Source organism: Phyllobates terribilis, unplaced genomic scaffold (genome assembly GCF_046119375.1).
Source record: "Phyllobates terribilis strain yellow unplaced genomic scaffold, ASM4611937v1 Scaffold_1__5_contigs__length_1240528914, whole genome shotgun sequence".
Lineage (NCBI taxonomy): Eukaryota > Metazoa > Chordata > Amphibia > Anura > Dendrobatidae > Phyllobates > Phyllobates terribilis.
The window spans coordinates 14,308,255-14,328,477 of record NW_027362761.1 but is presented as its reverse complement, the minus strand read 5'-3'; positions in this window follow the sequence as shown (position 1 = coordinate 14,328,477).

Sequence of the window (20,223 nt, the reverse complement as noted above, 5' to 3'; positions counted from 1 at the left end):
TACATGTGCTTTTCCACAAAATACCAGTGGTGCACGTAGTGAATCTCACAGTTCCAACTTGCCAACCGTGGTCTGTATGGAATTGTTCAATAAAGGGCCCAAAATTAAGATAACATAGATGGGAGAGGTCTCTATGAATAGGAATTCCTAAGTATTTGATACCCTGTGAGGGCCAGGCAAAGGGAAAGTTGGACTGGATGGAATCCTATATGGATTTAGGGAGGGAGACATCGAGGGCCTCAGACTTCGCTGCATTGATTTTAAAATTTTACCATGTAACAAAGTGATCTATTTCAGCCATAACAGCAGGGATGGATATATGTGATTGAGTGATATATACTAGGACATCATCAGCAAATAGAGAGCACTTGTACTCGGTGCCTCCCACCTCAATCCACCTAATATTGGGGTTATGGCGAATTGATGAGAGCAGGTGCTCCGTCACTAGGATGTATAAGAGAGGGGACAGAGGACATCCCTGCCTTGTCCCATTGGTGATTGTGAAAGGTGATGAAAATGTTCTGACGCACCCCCTGGGCCTTGGGACACCCGGAGCCGGACCCTTTTTGGTGGATGCTGGTGGTTGTAGTCTTCGTGGCGGCGATCCGGTTCCGTGGCTCAGGGCGGTCAAACCAGTGGCGGAACTATTTATGTGGTTTTGATGTTTAAATGTCCGACTACGCCACCCGTGGATTGCGGTCAGAGTGAACCGCCGCTACAGGGCAGACCGCTAAGGCTGGTGTTGTGGGTGCAGCAGAGCGTAGCATAACTCCCCACGGGAGGAGTATAGCCTCAGGGCAGTGTATGCGGAGGATGGGGGTGATGGTGCAGGGCAGCAGCAGTAACGACACGGAGTCAGTGATGCAGTTCAGGGCCTTTACTCACAGTTCTTATTATCCAGACCACGTCTGCAGGTAACGGCTGCCCACGTCGTACTGTGCTCACCAGGTGAGGGGCTCAGACAACTCCCAGATAACTTTGGAGCGCTTCACAGGACCCCCTTTGTGTGTCCTTTGTCTGGCCTTTCTTACCAACACTTCTGTCCGGCTGCCTCGGGCCTCCTCTTGGTAAACTTGGCGCCAGTTTCCCTGACCCTATGTGGTGCCTTCCTAGCGGGTGGAGCAAGGGGCTGCGCCACATAAAATGTCAGAGCCTCCGGTTTCTAGCTGAGGGTCGTTTCCTGCCTCCACTAGTTCGGGGACCGGTCTCCCCCTTTGGCCTGACCCCTCCACGCAGGTGGATTCGGGCGTGCGGTGGCGACTTGCCCGTCCGCACCCCTGGGATCCCTTCATTCCTCGTTCCTGGAGCCTTCTCCGCTCCTCTTCCTTCCTTCTCCCTCTTGCAGGCCTGGGCCTCTGTTACTAGGCCCGCCTCCGGAGCAGAGCTCATGCAGAGCCCCTGCTCCCTGCCACTTCTGCTCAGACTTCTCTGCACTGAACTAAGATGGTACCCACCTTTTATACTCCCTTCTCAATGCACCCAGGAACTGCTTCCTCCCTGCTCCTGCACTGCAGGGTTCCCCTTCCTCAGTGTTCCCTCCCCCCACTCCAGCCAGGGACAGGGACTGTCGTGCCCATCTCAGGGGCATATTGGTCGCCCTGCCCCACGGCAATGTGGTGTAATGCATGCAGGTGTCGGGTCCTGATCCACACTCCATCCTTATCTGAGAGTGAGATATCACACCTCTGGGTGAGGTGCAATACGTCTGTAGCAACCGAGCCCTCGGTGCTACAGTTCCATCTATCTTCAGCCTAGGTGACGTATTGTGATACAGGGCCGTGATTTTGGCTATAAAAGGGTCCCCTAGACCCCTACCCCAAGCTTTTTAAGAGAATCATATATGGCGTGCCAGGAGACTCTATGGAATGCTTTCTCAGCATCCAACGAGAGTATCTACTTACAAATTTTTAACTGCATCTAGCCCAGGAAATACTTTGTGCCTAGTAGCAGTGTCTGCTAGTCAGCGGATTATCCCGGCTGTTAAGCAAGCTACACCACCTGTAGTTTGGACACTTAATTTTTTCAAAGGAAATGCTTCGGGACCACGGAATACTTAGTGAAGAGCATCAGGAGGCACCCCAAGGCATAGGGGCTGGGACTGGCACTAGGATGCCTTGCGGTGGACAGCCGAGCTCGATCCTTATAAAAGCTTTTTAACTGCAGCAGCTTTAGTGGACGCTACTGGAGCTGGAATTACGCGGCTGCTGGCATGAGACTTGCCCTCCAATAGATCCTTGTAAATGGATTTAAAGTGTATTCATTCAAATTAGAGGGACAATTTAAATTAAAAAGCTTAGAGCTGCCTCCACCACAGGGGGGCTCTCTCGACCCACCAGCGGACAGGCACCAGTATTGGGAGAGGGGGGCTGGCCGTCAGGGTTCACCGCGGCTCTGGCACAAACCCGGCGACACGGAGGTGGCACGGGCAGGAGCGGACTGGCCGTCTCGGCTTCTCACTTTTTGGATTTTAGAAGGGCATAACATGCCTATATCTGTGTCTCCCCCTCCTTTTACTCCTCCACCTCTTTTCTTTTCGCATGACTATATGTACTTGTCACTTTTCCATGTGTTAGTTGTGTCTTCTGAGCAGTTTGTCAGCTTTTGGACACCTTTGAAGGTGTTTTCTATGTGTTTCTATGTGTTTTTGTTTGCCTGCCATTGGTTTTAACGGTGTTCGAAGGTGTTCGACGAACAGTTCGACGAACAGTTCGGCGAACACACGGGTGTTCGACGAACCGAACCGAACTCGAACACTACGGGGGTGGCTCAACACTAATCTCTAATCCATCCTCACACATCACCTCTGGTGGGCCTGTTGAGGCCACAGCACCAAATTTATAATTTACACGAGGGGTATTGGGAGAAATTGGACCCGACAATATGTTATGCAATTTTTACCGAACACAGTGATACCCCATATGTGGTTGTGACGCGCCCCCTGGGCTGTGGGGTACTCGGTGCCGGGCCGGTTGTTGCTAGGGGAGATGTCACAGTGGCGGTGACCCGGTCTGTGACCCAGGGCGGTCAGTAAAAAGGGGGATTTTATAGTTTTTATGTACAAAGTTCGTGACACCACCTGTGGTATGCGGCTAAAGGGAGCCGCCGATGCGGAGCAGGTCCTCTGGAGCTGATGTTAGTGCAGCAAAGCTGGTGTGGCTCTCCACAGGAAGAGCTAGCTCCAGGGCAGTGTAGATGTAATAGGTGATGCTGGGCGTTGTAGTGCAGGGATGATGGCGCAGATAATAATCACAGAGACAGTGGGGTGCAGTCTTCCGAGTTTACTCACAGTTGTTAAGTTCCTCAGGTTGCACTGTCCAGCTTACAGCCTCCCACCTCGCGCTGCGTTCACCAGGCAGAGGTTCAGTAATCCCTCAGGTAGTTCAAGCGTGCCTGACAGGACCCCTTTCTATGTGCCTTCCTCAGTCGTCTTCCTGCGCTGGCTCTCGCCCTCCTGCCCTACGCCTCACAATCAGTGTATCAATCCGGCAGCCTTGGGTCTTGTCGGGCGACCTGCAGTCCCTTGGACCCTCTGTGGCCACCTTTTCAGTGATGTAATTGTGGTTGTGGCCGCTGCACCTTGAAAGTACAGCAGCCTCCGGTTTCTAGCTGAGCCTTGTAGTTCTCCACTAGTTTAGGGGCCGGTCCCCTCTGCGGCTTGATCCCTCCACACCAGGTAGATTCGGGCGTACGGGTGGCCTCCAGCACTGCCCGTACCCCTAGGATCCCTTCCTCCTCTTGGAGCCTTCCTTCCTACTCCTATCCTCTCCTCCTGGGCCTCTCTGCTAGGCCCACTCTGGGGCAGAGCTCGGGCAGAGCCCCTGCTCCCCTCACGTTCCTCCTCCAACTCCCCTCTCTCTCACTGGAGACTGCCCCTCTTTTCAAGATGGTTCCCTCTTTTATACAGCTTCCTTTCATGTGCTCCCCTAATCTACTTCCTCCACCCACACCCACTACATGGTTCCCCCTCACTTGGTTCCCCTCCACTCCAGCCAGGGACCAGGGACTGTGCTCTCCCTTAGGAGCAATCTCGCCCTGCCCTACTGAAGTGGATGTGTTGGATGCAGGTGTTAGGGTCCCGGGCAGCACTCTATCCTTACCTGAGAGTGGGATACCACACCTCTGTGTGAGATGCAGTACCCCTGTGGCGACTGAACCCGCGGGGGTGCCACAGTTGTACGCTACTGTTTGAGCACACGGCGGGGATCGGATGGGCAGGAGTGCTACTTGGCTTTTAGAATGCAGATTCCGTTTTAATAGATTGTTGGCTCCAGTACCTGAGCCACTGAGGTGCAAGGTCAGAAAAAAACCCAGGTGACCCCATATTGGAAACTTCACTGCCTAAGGAATTCATCTATGGGTGAGTATTTTGAACCCATAGGTGCCTCAAAGAATTTTACAACCCCTGGCAAAAATTATGGAATCACCGGGCTCGGAGGATGTTCATTCTGTTGTTTAATGTTGTTGAAAAAAAGCAGATCACAGACATGGCACAAAACTAAAGTCATTTCAAATGGCAACTTTAGGGCTTTAAGAAACACTAAAAAAAAATGAAGATTAAAAATGTGGTACTCAGTAAGGGTAATTTTTTACAGACCAAGCAGAGGGAAAAAATTATGGAATCACTCAATTCTGAGGAAAAAATTATGGAATCACCCTGTAAATTTTCATTTCCAAAACTAACACCTGCATCAAATTAGATCTGCTCATTAGTCAGAATCTAAAAAGGAGTGATCAGACCTTGGAGAGCTGTTGCACCAAGTGGACTGACATGAATCATGGCTCCAACATGAGAGATGTCAATTGAAACAAAGGAGAGGATTATCAAACTCTTAAAAGAAGGTAAATCATCACGCAATGTTGCAAAAGATGTTGGTTGTTCACAGTCAGCTGTGTCTAAAATCTGGACCAAATGCAAACAACATGGGAATTTTGTTAAAGGCAAACATACTGGTAGACCAAGGAAGACATCAAAGCGTCAAGACTGGAAACTTAAAGCAATATGTCTCCAAAACAGGAAATGCACAACAAAACAAATGAGGAACGAATGGGAGGAAACTGAAGTCAATGTCTGTGACCGAACTGTAAGAAACCGCCTAAAGGAAATGGGATTTACATACAGAAAAGCTAAACATAAGCCATCATTAACACCTAAACAGAAAAAAACAAGGTTACAATGGGCTAAGGAAAAGCAATCGTGAACTATGGATGACTGGATGAAAGTCATATTCAGTGATGAATCGCGAATCTGCATTGGGCAAGGTGGTGATGCTGGAACTTTTGTTTGGTGCCGTTCCAATAAGATTTATAAAGATGACTGCATGAAGAGAACATGCAAATTTCCACAGTCATTGATGATATGGGGCTGCATGTCAGGTAAAAGCACTGGGGAGATGGCTGTCATTACATCTTCAATAAATGCCCAAGTTTACATTGATATTTTGGACAGTTTTCTTATCCCATCAATTGAAAGGATGTTTGGGGATGATGACATCATTTTTTAAGATGATAATGCATCCTGCCATAGAGCAAAAACTGTGAAAAGATTCCTTGAAAGAAGACACATAAGGTCAATGTCATGGCCTGCAAATAGTCTGGATCTCAATCCAATTGAAAATCTTTGGTGGAAGTTGAAGAAAACGGTCCATGACAAGGCTCCAACCTGCAAAGCTGATCTGGCAACAGCAATCAGAGAAATTTGCAGCCAGATTGATGAAGAGTACTGTTTGTCACTCATTAAGTCTATGTCTCAGAGACTGCAAGCTGTTATTAAAGCCAGAGGTGGTGCAACAAAATACTAGTGATGTATTGGAGTGTTCTTTTGTGTGTTTGTTTTTCATGATTCCATAATTTTTTCCTCAGAATTGAGTGATTTCATAATTTTTTCTCTTTGCTAGGCCTGAAAAAAATTACCCTTACTGAGTACTACATTTTTAATCTTGATTTCTTTTAGTGTTTCTTAAAGCCCTAAAGTTGCCATTTGAAATGACTTTAGTTTTGTGCCATGTCTGTGATCTGCTTTTTTTCAACAGCATTAAACAACTGAATGAACATCCTCCGAGTCTGGTGGTTCCATAATTTTTGCCAGGGGTTGTATAACATTGAGACGTGGAAATATGACATTTTTGTGGTAAAAATGTGATTTTTGTATTTTCTGCATATTTGTCAGGTATACAAGGGTTAATAGCTGAAACTTGACCCCATAATTTATTGTGCAATTTCTCCCAAACGCAGTGATGCCCCACATGTTGTCTGAAATTACTGTTAGGTCACACATCATGGCTGAGAAGAAAGGAGCGCTATTTGGCTTTTGGAGCACAGATTTTGCTAGAATAGTTTGTGGGTGACATTTGCTGAGCCCCTAAGGTGCCAGAAGAGCAGAAAAAAACCCAAATTAACCCCATTGTAGAAATTACACGTCTCAATGAATTAATCTTCGGCTGCAGTGACTATTTTGTAACATCCACGCCAGTTTTTTTTTCTGGAGAATGGCAAATATGCCAGTTTAGTGCACATACATTGTGCCCCCATATATTGTAGAGCCTCCATACATTGTGCTCAGCTTGTGTTTCTGGCGATACGTACCCCGTAAATTGTAAAGTGCTCTCTCCCCACTACAATAATGCCAAACATGTGGCCGCTTACTGTGGTTTGAGGCACAGTGAGGCTCAGAATGAGAGGGCATTTGGTTTCGGGAGCGCAGAATTCACTGGATTTTATTTGAGGGGGTGAGAGCCATGTCGCTTTTCGAGAGTCTTTGTTCAACCAGTATTGTGGGAACTGGTTTTGTGCGGGATAAATTATGGTTTTTATTGGTAATATTTTGGGATACATAATATCTTTAGATCGCTTCCAGAATACGGCTGGATCATTCTTGTGTTTTACGCTGAGCACTTACGTCTGGATTTCCGTGTAAATCTCACAAAAACGCGATTCAGACAAAACCACTCACCTTGAGGCAGATGGAGACAATATGTAGTCCATTTGCTGTCTGCTTCGGTGGCATCCATCTTTTTAGGCGTCCACAGATCTGTGGTTGCCCACACTTGTGTGTTCAAAAGATGCCTAAAATGATGGGACACCGCCAAAACGGAGACCAGTCCAATGTGACTCCATCTGTCTCATAAGTGAGTGGTTACTTTAAAGGGTTTTGTCTGAAACACAGTTTTGGAGAAACCCCGACATAAGTGCAGGATAAACGTGACCCGAGCCTTGTTCCAATTTTTGGGAGGTAGAATGAGCAAATAGGCAGCAGTACCAGAATAGTTCTTATTTTTATTTTTGCGTCGTTCACCATACAGTATAAGTGATAAGGTGGATTTATTCTTCGGGTCGGTGCGATTACAGCGATACCAGATTTATGTAGGTTTTTTTTTTCCGGTTTTGCTGCTATCACACAGTAAAAATGCTTTTTTTATAAAAAAAAGTAGTGCTTTTCGTTGCCTTATTCTGAGAGCAGTAACTTTTTTATTTTTTGGCTAACAGCTGTATGAGGGCTTATTTTTTGCGGCATGAGTTGCTGATTTAGGGGTACAAAATAATTTTTGATCGCTTTTTATTCAGATTTTTCAAACACATAATGAACAAAAATCAGTAATCAAGTTATTGTTTTTATTTTTTGTGCCGTTCACCGTGCGGTAAAAGTGATAAGACCGATTTGTTCGTCGGGTTGGTATAATTTACAGCAATACCAGATTTATTTTGTTTGTGTTATGTTTTGCTATTTTTACACACTGAAACCAATATTTTACAAAAATGAATGTTTTTGCATCGCCATATTTTGAGAGCTGTAAGTTTTTACTTTTTTTTGCCGAATGAGCCATATTAGGGCTTGTTTTTTGCGGAACGGTTTGGCATTTTCATTTGTTCAATTTTTTTTTTTTTTTATATAGGACTTTTTGATCGCTTTCTATTTGCTTTCTTGTGAGTCAGCATGATGAAAAGTCACATTTTTGGCTTGTTTTTTATTATTTTTTCACGGCGTTCACAATACAGAATAAATAACGTGCCAGTTTTACAGAGCGGGTCGTTACAGATGCGGCGATACCAATTATGTGTACCTTTTTTTTGTTTATTTTTGTTTTATCACAAACGTTGTTGTTTTTTTTTTTAGCGAAATGGCTTTTCATGATTTGTGTGCACTTTTTTTGTGTTTTTTTTATTACTTTTTCACCAAGTCCCACTGTGGGACATGTATAATTTTTATTTTGATTGCTGGTCTCATACATTGCAGTACTTGAGTCACTGATACAGCCTGTGAGACCCAGCTTATGGCTATGATCACACTATCAGCATTTGGTCAGTATTTCACATCAGTATTTGTAAGCCAAAACTAAGACTGGGTGAAAAATGCAGAAGGTATGCACGTGTTTCTATCATACTTTTTCTCTAAATGTTCCTCACCTGGTTTTGGCTTACAAATACTGATGTAAAACACTAATCAAATACTGATAGTGTGACCATAGCCTATAGCTGGATCTCACAGGCCACTGTACCCGGGGGTCATCACATGACCTCAGGGTACCATGATATCCATCGGGACTCGCGATTCTCATCACGGGGGTCCAATGGTTACTAAGGGGGTCTTTTGACCCCCTTCTAACCACTTAAATACCGCTGTTGTGATTGACAGCAGTATATTTAAGGGGTTTATTGGCCCTGATCAGCTTCAAAACCAGCCGGGCCTGATACTGCAGGGTGTCAGCTGTCATATACTATTATTCCTCAGTGCTGTTAAAAAGCTGCGCTGAGGGATAAGTACCCTTAACGACCACCATTAAAAGACAAATTGGCGGTCATTAAGGGGTTAAAGGTGAAAGTCTGTTCACTGAAGACAGATTTCACTCATGAATTGAGATTATTGAGATTTAAATATTATTTTCACGTAGACTACTGATTTATGGTAAAATAAAATGACAGTTACTCTTTAAAAGACATCCGCTATTTGACCCCCATTCTGAGCCAGAGGTGCTAGGACTTTGAACCAACCTGGTTATTTATCAAACTGATGCCCATTTATTCAGCTACTGTTGCATTCCCTTTATTGCTTACATTTCACATGTCTATGTCTATGGTATTGCAGATCAGTTGCATTCACTTGATTGGGACAAAGTTCTACTGAATTATAACACTAGGGACAGCCACTACTAAAAGTATGGATCTTATGTGCCTGGTAAACAATGAGAGGAATAAACATCATTGCTCCTTTAGACAGCTGATTTACTATGGATAACTTATCCTAAAGTAGCATAACGTATAATATACAGTATTAGTAACTATATTTTATTGTAAGATCTACTTACCTTATTAATACCTATTAGAAACTATTTAAAAACCAATAGCACAAATTAATCTAACAAGTTTTATTCAGGCAGCACAGTGGCTCAGTGGTTAGAACTGCAGCCTGGCAGCGCTGGGGTCCTGGGCTCATATCCCACCAAGGACAACATCTGCAAGGAGTTTGTATGTTCTCCCTGTGTTTGTGTGGGTTTCCTCCCACACTCCAAAGACATACTGATAGGGAATGTAGATTGTGAGCCCCAATGGGGACAGCGATGATAATGTCTGTGAATTGTAAAGCACTGCGGAATATGTTGGCGCTATATAAATAAAAAGATTATTATTATTCGGGGTCACATTTTGTGTACACATTTATGCAGGAGTACTATTTAAGATATATTTTATTATGAGGCATAACGTGGAACATATTTTATTAAAGCACCACACCAGCATTTTGGTTTTTTTTCAGCACTGGAGTGGTGCTTTGAACCTGAGGTCCCTGCACCTCCTCTTATACTCACCCTCCGGCGTCTTCACCTTTTTTCGGTGCCGCTCTGGTCCCACTGCACCATCTTATGACCATAGCTTGTGACTGCACGGAAGTCAGAAGCTGCGTCACAACCGCTCAATGCAAGTCTATGAGAACTAGAATGAGGCTCTCATAGACATGTATTGAGTTGTGACCTCCCGCTCGCTTCATGAAATACTGGAGAAGCCGACAGGTCACAAACTGCCAGAGACAGACAGGAGCAGCACTGATAACAGATGAAGACGCTGGAAGATGAGTATAAGACAGTATAAGACAAGGGGCAGGGGACTTAGATTTGAAGCACCACCCCAGTGGTGTTTTATGGAAGACAAAATGTGAGGCACCTATTTATTCAGGGTCACAATGTGGGGCATTTTATTTGAGGCAAAGAGTGGAGCATATTTTTATTTAGGTGCATGTTTTATACAAGAGCACAGTGTGTTGCAACGAGAGAGGACGCTCTGAATCAACACCAGTGATGCCTATCAGACTGAACCACGCCATATGTGGGGATTATAAAAGGTATTTTTGTGCTTTGCAGAGGTGATTAGGGACTTATGCACAGCTTGCTAGAATACTGTAAAAGAGGCCCGAAAGAGTTTATATTGGGAAAACCTGGTGACAGGTTCCCTTTAAGTCAGGTTCCTGTCATTGAGACACAGGTCTCAGGAGCAGTGTTTCTTCAAACTGCAGCCCGTCCTGACATGTGACTATGACGAATTTTGCCATGTGAATTTTGGGACGGGACCATTTAGGAAAATTTTAGATAGTGAAGGCAGCCCCTTTCATGCTGTGTTTTAAACTTTTGCTAAATCCTTCAGTTGTACTATTTCGTAATAGGAACAAAGCAACGGAAAGCAGGTCGGGGATGGATTCATCATTGGATGCACCTCAGAGCCCACCTGTACCTATTGACTTTAATGAAGTTCGTCAGGTTTCTGTCAAGGTGCCCATCTAAATTTCAAACCTAAGTTTTCGTTCTTATAAGTCCACACTGATGCAGTCTCCTCAGTGATCCTCTTTGCCCACAGGTCAAAGCATCTTGCCGCTTAGAACCTCACAACGTGCCCTGGTCCAAGGGCAAAAAGGAGCATTTTAAATGGGCTTTCTTCACAGTTAACAATTTAAAGGTTTCTTCCCCCCCTTACAACCTTTTTCATGTCATCAGAGCGCCCATTTTTAAAATAAAATTATAATTGCCCTGCTCCAGTGCCATTTCTTGGCTACTGCTTCTGGTGACTCTTGCATGGCTGCAGCGGTGACTTCATGACTACAGCTCATATGACTGCTGCAGTCAATCACTGGGAATAGAAGTAATGCTGGTGTAGATGGCACAAGCCACTGAGCCCAATGGCTCAGCAGTCACATGCACTGTAGTCATGATAAACTATCACCAGGAGCACCAAAAGAAGAGTAATGCTGATTTTATTATTTTTAATGTAGGCACGCATCTTGGGATTTTCAGTTTTTTTGCGTTTTTGCATTCCCTTTCTTCCCAGAGCCAGAACTTTTTTATTTTTCTGTCAATATTACCGTGTGAGGGCTTGTTTTTTTGTGGGACGAATTGTACTTTTGAACGACACCATTGATTTTACCATATAAAGTATCGGAAAACAGGAAAAAAATTCCAAGTGCAGTGAAACTGCAAACAAACTGCAATTCCACAATTGTTTTTTTTTTACCATGTACACTAAATGCTAAAACTGACCTGTCATTATGATTCTCCAGGTCATTACGAGTTTGCAGATACCAAACATGTAGAGGTTTTTTTTTTTATTAAAAAATAAATAATAGCGCCATTTTTCGAGACCCGTAGCATCTCCATTTTCAGGCTCTGGGGCTGGGTTACTTTTTTCGCACCGAGCTGACGTTTTTATTGATACCATTTTGGGTAGATACTATGCTTTTGCATTTTATTTCAATATTGCGGCGACCAAAAAAATGTAATTCTGGCGTTTAGATTTTTTTTCTTGTTACACCGTTTACTGATCGGATTATTTTTATATTTTGATAAATCGGGTGTTTCTGAAATACCAAATATGTGTATTTTTTATTGTTTTATTTTGAATGGGGCAAAAGGGGAGTGATTTGAACTTTTTATTTATTTTTTTAAATTTTTTTTACTTGTTTCAATAGTCCCCACAGGAGACTTGAAGCTTCGATCATCTGATCGCTTGTTTTACACATAGCAGAGCTGAAGAATTGATCATTTGTTATGAACGTCGGCCACGGGGCAGTGCTCATAGCAGATCAGCAATGACAACCACAGGGGTCTCCTGCAGACTCTGGGTTGTCATACCAACCCATCAGCGCCCCGCGATCATGTGACAGGGGTGCCGATGGGTGGAGCTAGTGATGCGCATCCAGTTCGCGCAAGTTAAATGCCGCTGTCAGAGATTGACTGTGGCATTTAACATGTTAACAGCCGCAGGTGGATCGCGATTCCTCCCGCAGCTGTTAGGGGCACATGACAGCTGATCAGATCAGCTGTCATGTGCCTGGAAAACATGAGGGCTCAGCATTCACTTTTCATACTAAGAAAACAGCTACAGGTGATAATCAGGAAGAAACAGGCTGCAGTTGATACAGACTAAGCTTTTGCAGGCTTATCAAGAGGAGGCTGCTGAAGGTGATACAGTTTGTATTATTTTTCTGCTTCTTCAGAGAGCTCTTACTATAGCAGTTTGACATATGAAAGACAAAGGTAATGTTAGGCTCTCCAGGTAGGTGGATCTTCTAATCCTTAGATCCAGATGGGCACACGGACCCCGGGAGTTGATGCAGCAAGCAGGAAGGCACCTAGGGAATGTGAGGACTTGACACACACAGGAATCTCAGGAGCATCAGACAGATGAAGTGGAACTCAGCATGGATGGAAGTATGTAAAAGCTCAGTTTGCACAGAAAGTGGAGCACAACAAACATAGAGGTCTAGAGTTTCAATCCCAAGTCAAAAATGCGTGTGTTTTAATGGGCCTTAAATAGGTCTAGAGAGATGGTGTCATTAATCTATGCCGGGCAACTTGCAAAACCCGATGTGGAGGACAACAAAGGGCAGTGCATCCAGGGGAAGGAAAGCCGAGTCCGAGATATCTGTGACAGGTGTGTAACAGTACCCCCCTCTAAAGAGGCTCCTCCGAGATTAGTCAGAGATACAAGAAAGAGGATACTTAGCGTTACATCTTTTGAGCAGGATAGGAGCATCAATGTCCCTTTTAGGCATCCAGCATCTCTCTTCAGGACCACTAATCATATCACAGTCCAGAACTTGGTTGATTTCATACTAAGAGATTGGATTAGAAGCAGAAGCATGAACTGTCTTGACTGAAGAAGAGGACCTTTTGAGAGCCAGAGGACGACCTGCAGATGGAGAGTTGGAAAACGAAGAGGCAGAAGCAAGAGCACAATCAAGCTCAGTCACATCTTCCCTGTAGTTCTTTTTTGCCCCATGCTTGAAGAAGATATTTTCAAAGTTCTGATACGAGGCAGAAAAATTAGAGGCAGCCGATGCAGAGCAGAGTTTGTGAGGAGGTGGTTGAGGTAAAATATTGAAGCAGGCTCATTCCTACACATCTTCTGGGAATGCAGTTTACTCAGACCCGTTTGGTCTAAAGTTTCTGAGGTTATTTGTAAGGTTACAGGTTTTGGGGGGGGACTTGAGCCCCGCTCTCTTCCTCTTACATCACTGCGAGACTCTACTGGCTACATATAAGCGCTCCCTATTGAGGTTCCTGGTCATGGCAGCTAGGGCATCTATCTTCATGTCCCCCCATGTCATTGTGGGTGGCAAAAGTGAATGAGATAATGCAAATGGAAGATTTGACCTCCTCTATCCAAGACTCTTACACTAAATTCCGCTATACATGATGTCAGTGGTTGGTCTTTCAGCAGACTCCTTAGTATCTAGAGTTACTCTAAATGTGGGGTTCCTGATCCTGTCTTCCTGTTCTATATGTTCTGTGTTGAATAATTGTAAGGTGCTCCAGCGAGGTAGTCTTGGGCGAGCTGTGGCCCCTGCTCGTTCTGGCACCCTACAGACAAGGTGTGTCCTCCCTTTATGTGCTGCAGTGTATGTGGTGCTCTCCACTTACTTCAGACCATCCGGTCGCGGCTGTCTCCAGGCATTTCTCTTCTGGAACCAGAGCAGCAATAAATTCAGAGGACACGAGGTTCTTAACCATAACTGGGACTTTGCTTGGGGAAGAGGAATATGTACAATATTTACAGGCTGATATAATGGATATCTCTCACAGGTACTGGAAACAACTTCAGCCCTGGTTCCCTCTTTAAGTGAAGCATCTCTGTGGCTCTATTCTCTAGCCCTAGAGAATCTTCCTCACCAGTGCCAGTATATCCGGATCCTATTTGTCCCCACATCCTAGCTTCTTCTGTAGCCTGCAGACAGAATGTGCCCCCGGGTCCTCAATACCTCTGTTGATTTTCTCCGGCCGGCTAAGGGGACTCTTGCGTAGGGAATCTTCACTCTGGTGATCCTACTGTCTTGGGTATGGGGCTCCCGTCTACCCTAGCAGCCACTATCCTTAGGCAGCCCGTACTGTTCCCCTTCCAAACTCTCACTAAATCCTTCTGGAAATTCACCACAGGTTTCCTAAAGTGCCCACCTTCTATGGGCAGTCCTCACAAACAATTAACACTTCACTGTCATACATGTCTGCAATCCTACTGGCAGAGTTAACCTATCAACTGCACCCGGGACAGTGGCATCTTGTGGCTGGTTACAAATACTACAGCCTACAAGGAAACATTACCATCAAGGCATCTATTCACATCTTATGCCTACCCAAAGCACTGGGTTCCCATTTACTCTTCTGGGCTGGATTATCACAGCTAACCCCTTAACTGGACCTAACTGCAGCCCAGAGAGATCTAACTATCGGGAACATTCTCTTTTTAACTTTTTCAGTGCTATAGGGAAGCTACGTCCTTCCCCACTACTACTTAATGGTGAAAATATTAATCATTGTTCCAAATAATAATTAGTCTTATATGGTGGTAGGTTATTCCTCCCCCCTCCTTTTCTCTTCACCCTCCTCCTTTTCTTCCCTTCCCCGAGCTTCCTATACCCCTCTCCCTTTCTTACTCTACATACTTGAAAAATCAAGAGGAATACAGATTGTCTGTTAATTTAATCTACTAGCCTTTTATTAATTGCTATATTCTGCTCCTATATAGTAATGGGACGTGATCCAGCTTTCCCAGCCCAATTTCCATGCTGATTTCTCTCTACATCCCTGCTCCTATATACTAATGGTATGTTTTTCAGCTTACAACTACTACCCCCCACTCTTATTTATGACTGTTTACTTGGCCTTTGAATATCCAGCATGTGGCTCAGCCTTAATCAGCTGGTCAAGATGAGCACAGACCACTCCCCTCTGGTTCACAGTTGAATGCATTTGTAGCAAATATATTGTGAACTAGGAGTCTGTTAGACTTTAGTCTGAGTCCATCACCTTAAGTGTGTCCATTGCTTAAGTGTGAGAAATATGAATTATACCTGAATTGAACCTGAAGGGAACTGGATACTAAGTCACAGTAAACAATGTTTGTGTGTGTTTTCACTCTCACCCCCTTAATCCTTCACTTTTTACAACTACCCCTAATCTCTACCCTAGTAATAAACTCTTCATCTCTCCCTCCCTCCATCCTCCTCATTCATCTCACCTCCTCCTCATAACTATTCCTTAACATTCTATCCTATGTCTCAAAACACAGACAGCCACCTCATGCCCTCTCCTGCTCCCACCTGCTAACACTTTCTCTGCTCCTCCTCACTGCTGGCGATATCTCCCCAAATCCTGGTCATCCTCACCACAGTCACTTCCACCTCCTACCCACGATCTATCACAAAGTCTCGCAACCCTTCTAACCTTATACCCATCTGCTCAGCCCCCGCTTCCGTAGTCCCTCTAACAGGAGCTCTATGGAACGCTCGCTCCGTCTGCAGCAAACTTTCCTACTTTCACGATCTCTTCATCACTACCAAGCTTTCCTTCCTCAGCATCACTGAAACGTGGCTCACCCCCTCCGACACGGCCTCTCCTGCTGCACTTTCGTATGGTGGATTCCACCTTTCCCACACACCCCGCTCCAATGGTAAGCATGATGTAGTGGAGGAGTAGGTAACTGCTCCTTCACCCAAATCCCACTGCTGCCCTCCGTTACACTTCCCTCCTTTGAGGTGCACTGTGTGCGCATCTACTCCCCCTCCAACCTGCTGTCATTTACCGTCTCCCAGGGTCAGCCACCACCTTCTTTGACCACTTCCCCACCTGGCTACTTTATTTCCTTTCCACTGACATCCCCACTATCCTCATGGGCGACTTCAACATCCCCATTGACACTTACCTCTCAGCTGCCTCTAAGCTTCTATCCCTCACTTCCTCCTTCGGCTTTACTCAGTGGTCTTCTGCAACCACCCACCAAGATGGCCACACTCTGGACCTCATCTTCACCCGCCTCTGCTCCCTGTCTAACCTCTCTAACTCACCCCTCCTTCTTTCTGACCACAATCTACTTACATTCTCTGCTCTCCAGGTCCTCAATCCCCACTCCACCAACTTGCACACTCTCGCAAAAATCTTAAACACCTTGACCTACACTCACTCTCTGAATCCCTTCTCCCTCTTATAAACATTAGTTCCTTACATGATGCAAACGTTGCTGCCACTTTATACAACACCACAACAGCTGCAGCTCTCAATTCGGTCGCCCCCCTCACACATACCAAAGCTCGCACAATCAGCAGGCAACCCTGGCACACCAGCATAACTAAAGAATTGCGACAGGCCTCCAGGGTTGCTGAGCATAGATGGAAAAGGTCCCACACCAATGAGCCCTTCACCGCATTCAAACAGTCCCTCACTACCTTCAAGTCCACACTCACTGCAGCAAAACAAACACACTTCTCATCTCTCATATATTCCCTGTCTCACAACCCCAAACAGCTATTCAACACCTTCAATTCTTTCCTGTGTCCCCCAGTGCCTCCTCCCTCGCCCCTTATTTCAGCCAAAGACTTTGCCTCATTCTTCAAGCAGAAGATTGACACCATCAGACAAAGCGTTTGCCTAAAGTCCCCACAGCCCCTCCTCATATCCACTCAATCCTCCTCCTCCAAAACCACCCTCTCCACCATTACGGAAGATCAACTTTCCTCTTTACTCTCCAAATCACACTTCACCACCTGTAAACATGACCCAATCCCATCCCAAACCTTACCACTATCTTCATCCCAACTCTATCCCACCTTTTCAACCTGTCACTAACAACTGGCGTCTTCCCCTCATGCTTCAAACATGCCTCAATCACACCCATCCACAAAAAGCCCTCCCTTGACCCATCCTCTCTGACTAGCTATCGCCCCATATCACTTCTCCCCTATGCCTCAAAACTACTGGAACAACAAGTCCATTCTGAACTGTCCTCCCACCTCTCCTCCTGCTCCCTCTTCCACCGTCTACAATCTGGTTTCCGACCGCACCATTCTACTGAAACTGCACTGACTAAAGTCACCAGTGACCTACTAACTGCCAAATCCAAGCGACACTACTATGTCCTCCTCCTCCTGGACCTGTCATCTGCCTTCGACACAGTGGACCATTCCCTCTTACTACAGACTCTCTCATCTCTCGGCAACACAGACTTGGCCCTATCCTGGATCTCCTCATACCTAACAGACCGGACATTCAGTGTCTCCCACTCACACACAACCTCCTCATCTCGCCCCCTATCTGTCGGTGTTTCCCAAGGTTCATTTCTAGGACCCCTGCTCTTCTCCATCTACATCTTAGGCCTGGGACAGCTCATAGAGTCTCATGGCTTTCAGTATCACCTCTATGCCGATGACACACAGATCTACCTCTCTGGACCCCATATCTCCTCCCTACTAACAAAGATCTTCACTGTCCTATTAAAGGAATAGAAGAATCCAAGTTATCTGTAAACAGAGAGATTGTGAGGGAATATTTAGCTAACATAAATGAGTTCAAGTCTCCAGGTCCAGATGAAGTGCATCCTAGAGTACTGAAGGAGATCGTAGAAGAAATTTTAGAACCACTCTCCATAATCTTTGAAAATTCTTGGAGAACAGGAGAAGTCCCAGAAGACTGGAGAAGAGCAAATGTTGTTCCTATCTTCAAAAAGGGGAAGAAGGTGGACCCAGGGAACTATAGGCCGGTGAGTCTGACTTCTATACCAGGAAAGATCTTTGAACAAATTATTAAACAACATGTATGTAAGTACCTGGATAAGAATGAAGTGAATAACCAGAGTCAGCATGGGTTTGTAACTAACAAGTCATGTCAGACTAACTTAATTTCCTTCTATGACAGAATCACTGACTGGGTGGATCAGGGAAATGCTGTAGATATAGTATATCTTGACTTCAGCAAAGCATTTGACAAAGTATCTCACACCATCCTTATTGAAAAAATTACCAAGTATGGAATGGACAAGGCAACTGTTAGGTGGATTCATAACTGGCTTAGTGATCGGACTCAAAGAGTGGTCGTAAATGGCTTCACATCCAGTTGGATGAATGTCTTAGGTGGGGTACCACAGGGCTCTGTCCTGGGACCTGTATTGTTCAACATCTTTATCAATGATTTAGATGAAGGAATTGAGGGTAAACTGATTACATTTTCTGATGACAAAAAGCTAGGAGGGATAGCTAATACTAGAGAAGAGAGAGAGAGGATTCAAAAATACCTAAATAAACTGGAGCAGTGGGCAGTAACTAACAGTATGGTTTTTAACAGGGAAAAATGCAAAGTACTACATCTGGGCAATAAAAATGAAAAAAGCATATACAAAATGGGAGGAATAGAGCTAAGCAACAGTACATGTGAAAAAGACTTAGGTATACTAATAGATCATAGACTGAACATGAGTCAACAGTGTGATGCAGCAGCAAAAAAGGCAAATACAATTCTGGGATGTATTAACAGAAGCATACAGTCTAGATCACGTGAAGTCATTATAAGACTTTACTCCTCTTTGGTCAGACCTCATCTGGAATACTGTGTCCAGTTTTGGGCACCACATTTTAAAAAAGACATCGACAAACTGGAGCAAGTTCAGAGAAGAGCGACCAGAATGGTGACTGGTCTGCAAACCATGTCCTATGAGGAACGGTTACAGGATTTGGGAATGTTTAGTTTGCAAAAAAGAAGACTGAGAGGAGACTTAATAGCTGTCTACAAATATCTCAAGGGCTGTCACATTGTATAAGGATCATCTTTATTCTCATTTGCACAAGGAAAGACTAGAAGCAATGGGATGAAACTGAATGGGAGGAGACACAGATTAGATATTAGAAAAAACTTTTTGACAGTGAGGGTGATCAATGAGTGGAACAGGCTGCCACGAGAGGTGGTGAGTTCCCCTTCAATGGACGTCTTCAAACAGAGGCTGGACAGATATCTGTCTGAGATGATTTAGTGAATCCTGCTTTGAGCAGGGGGTTGGACCAGATGACCCAGGAGGTCCCCTCCAACTCTACCATTCTATGATTCTATGAAATCCCACTATGTCTGTCCGCTATTTCATCCTTCTTCTCTGCTAGATTTCTAAAACTTAACATGGATAAAACAGAATTCATCATCATTCCGTCATCTCACTCAACCACCCCAACTGACATATCTATCAACGTCAATGACTGTCCACTCTCCCCAGTCCCGTAAGCGCGCTGCCTTGGGGTAACCCTGGACTCTGACCTCTCCTTCAAACCACATATCCAAGCCCTTTCCACTTCCTGCCGATATCTCACGGATCCGCACATTCCTCAACCATGAATCTGTAAAAACACTAATGCATGCCCTCATCATCTCCCGCTTTGACTGCTGCAACCTCCTGTTCTGTGGCCTCCCTTCCAACACTCTCGCACCCCTCCAATCTATCCTAAACTCTGCTGCCCGACTAATCCACCTGTCCCCCCGCTATTCCCCGGCCTCTCCTCTCTGTCAATCTCTTCACTGGCTCCCCATTGCCCAGAGAATCCAGTTCAATCAAAACCCATACAAAGATATTCACAACCTGTCTCCTCCATATATCTCTGACCTAGTCTCCCGGTACATACCCGCATGCAACCTCCGATCCTCACAAGATCTCCTTCTCTACTCCCCTCTTATCTCCTCTTCCCACAATCGCATACAAGATTTCTTCCGTGCATCCCCCCTACTCTGGAATGCTCTACCCCAAAATATCAGACTCTCTCCTACCGTGGAAACCTTCAAAAGGAACCTGAAGACCTACCTCTTCCGACAAGCGTACAACCTGCAGTAACCTCCGTTCCACCACACAGCTGCACGACCTACCCTCACCTACTGTATCCTCACCCATCCCTTGTAGACTGTGAGCCCTCGCGGGCAGGGTCCTCGCTCCACCTGTACCAGTTAA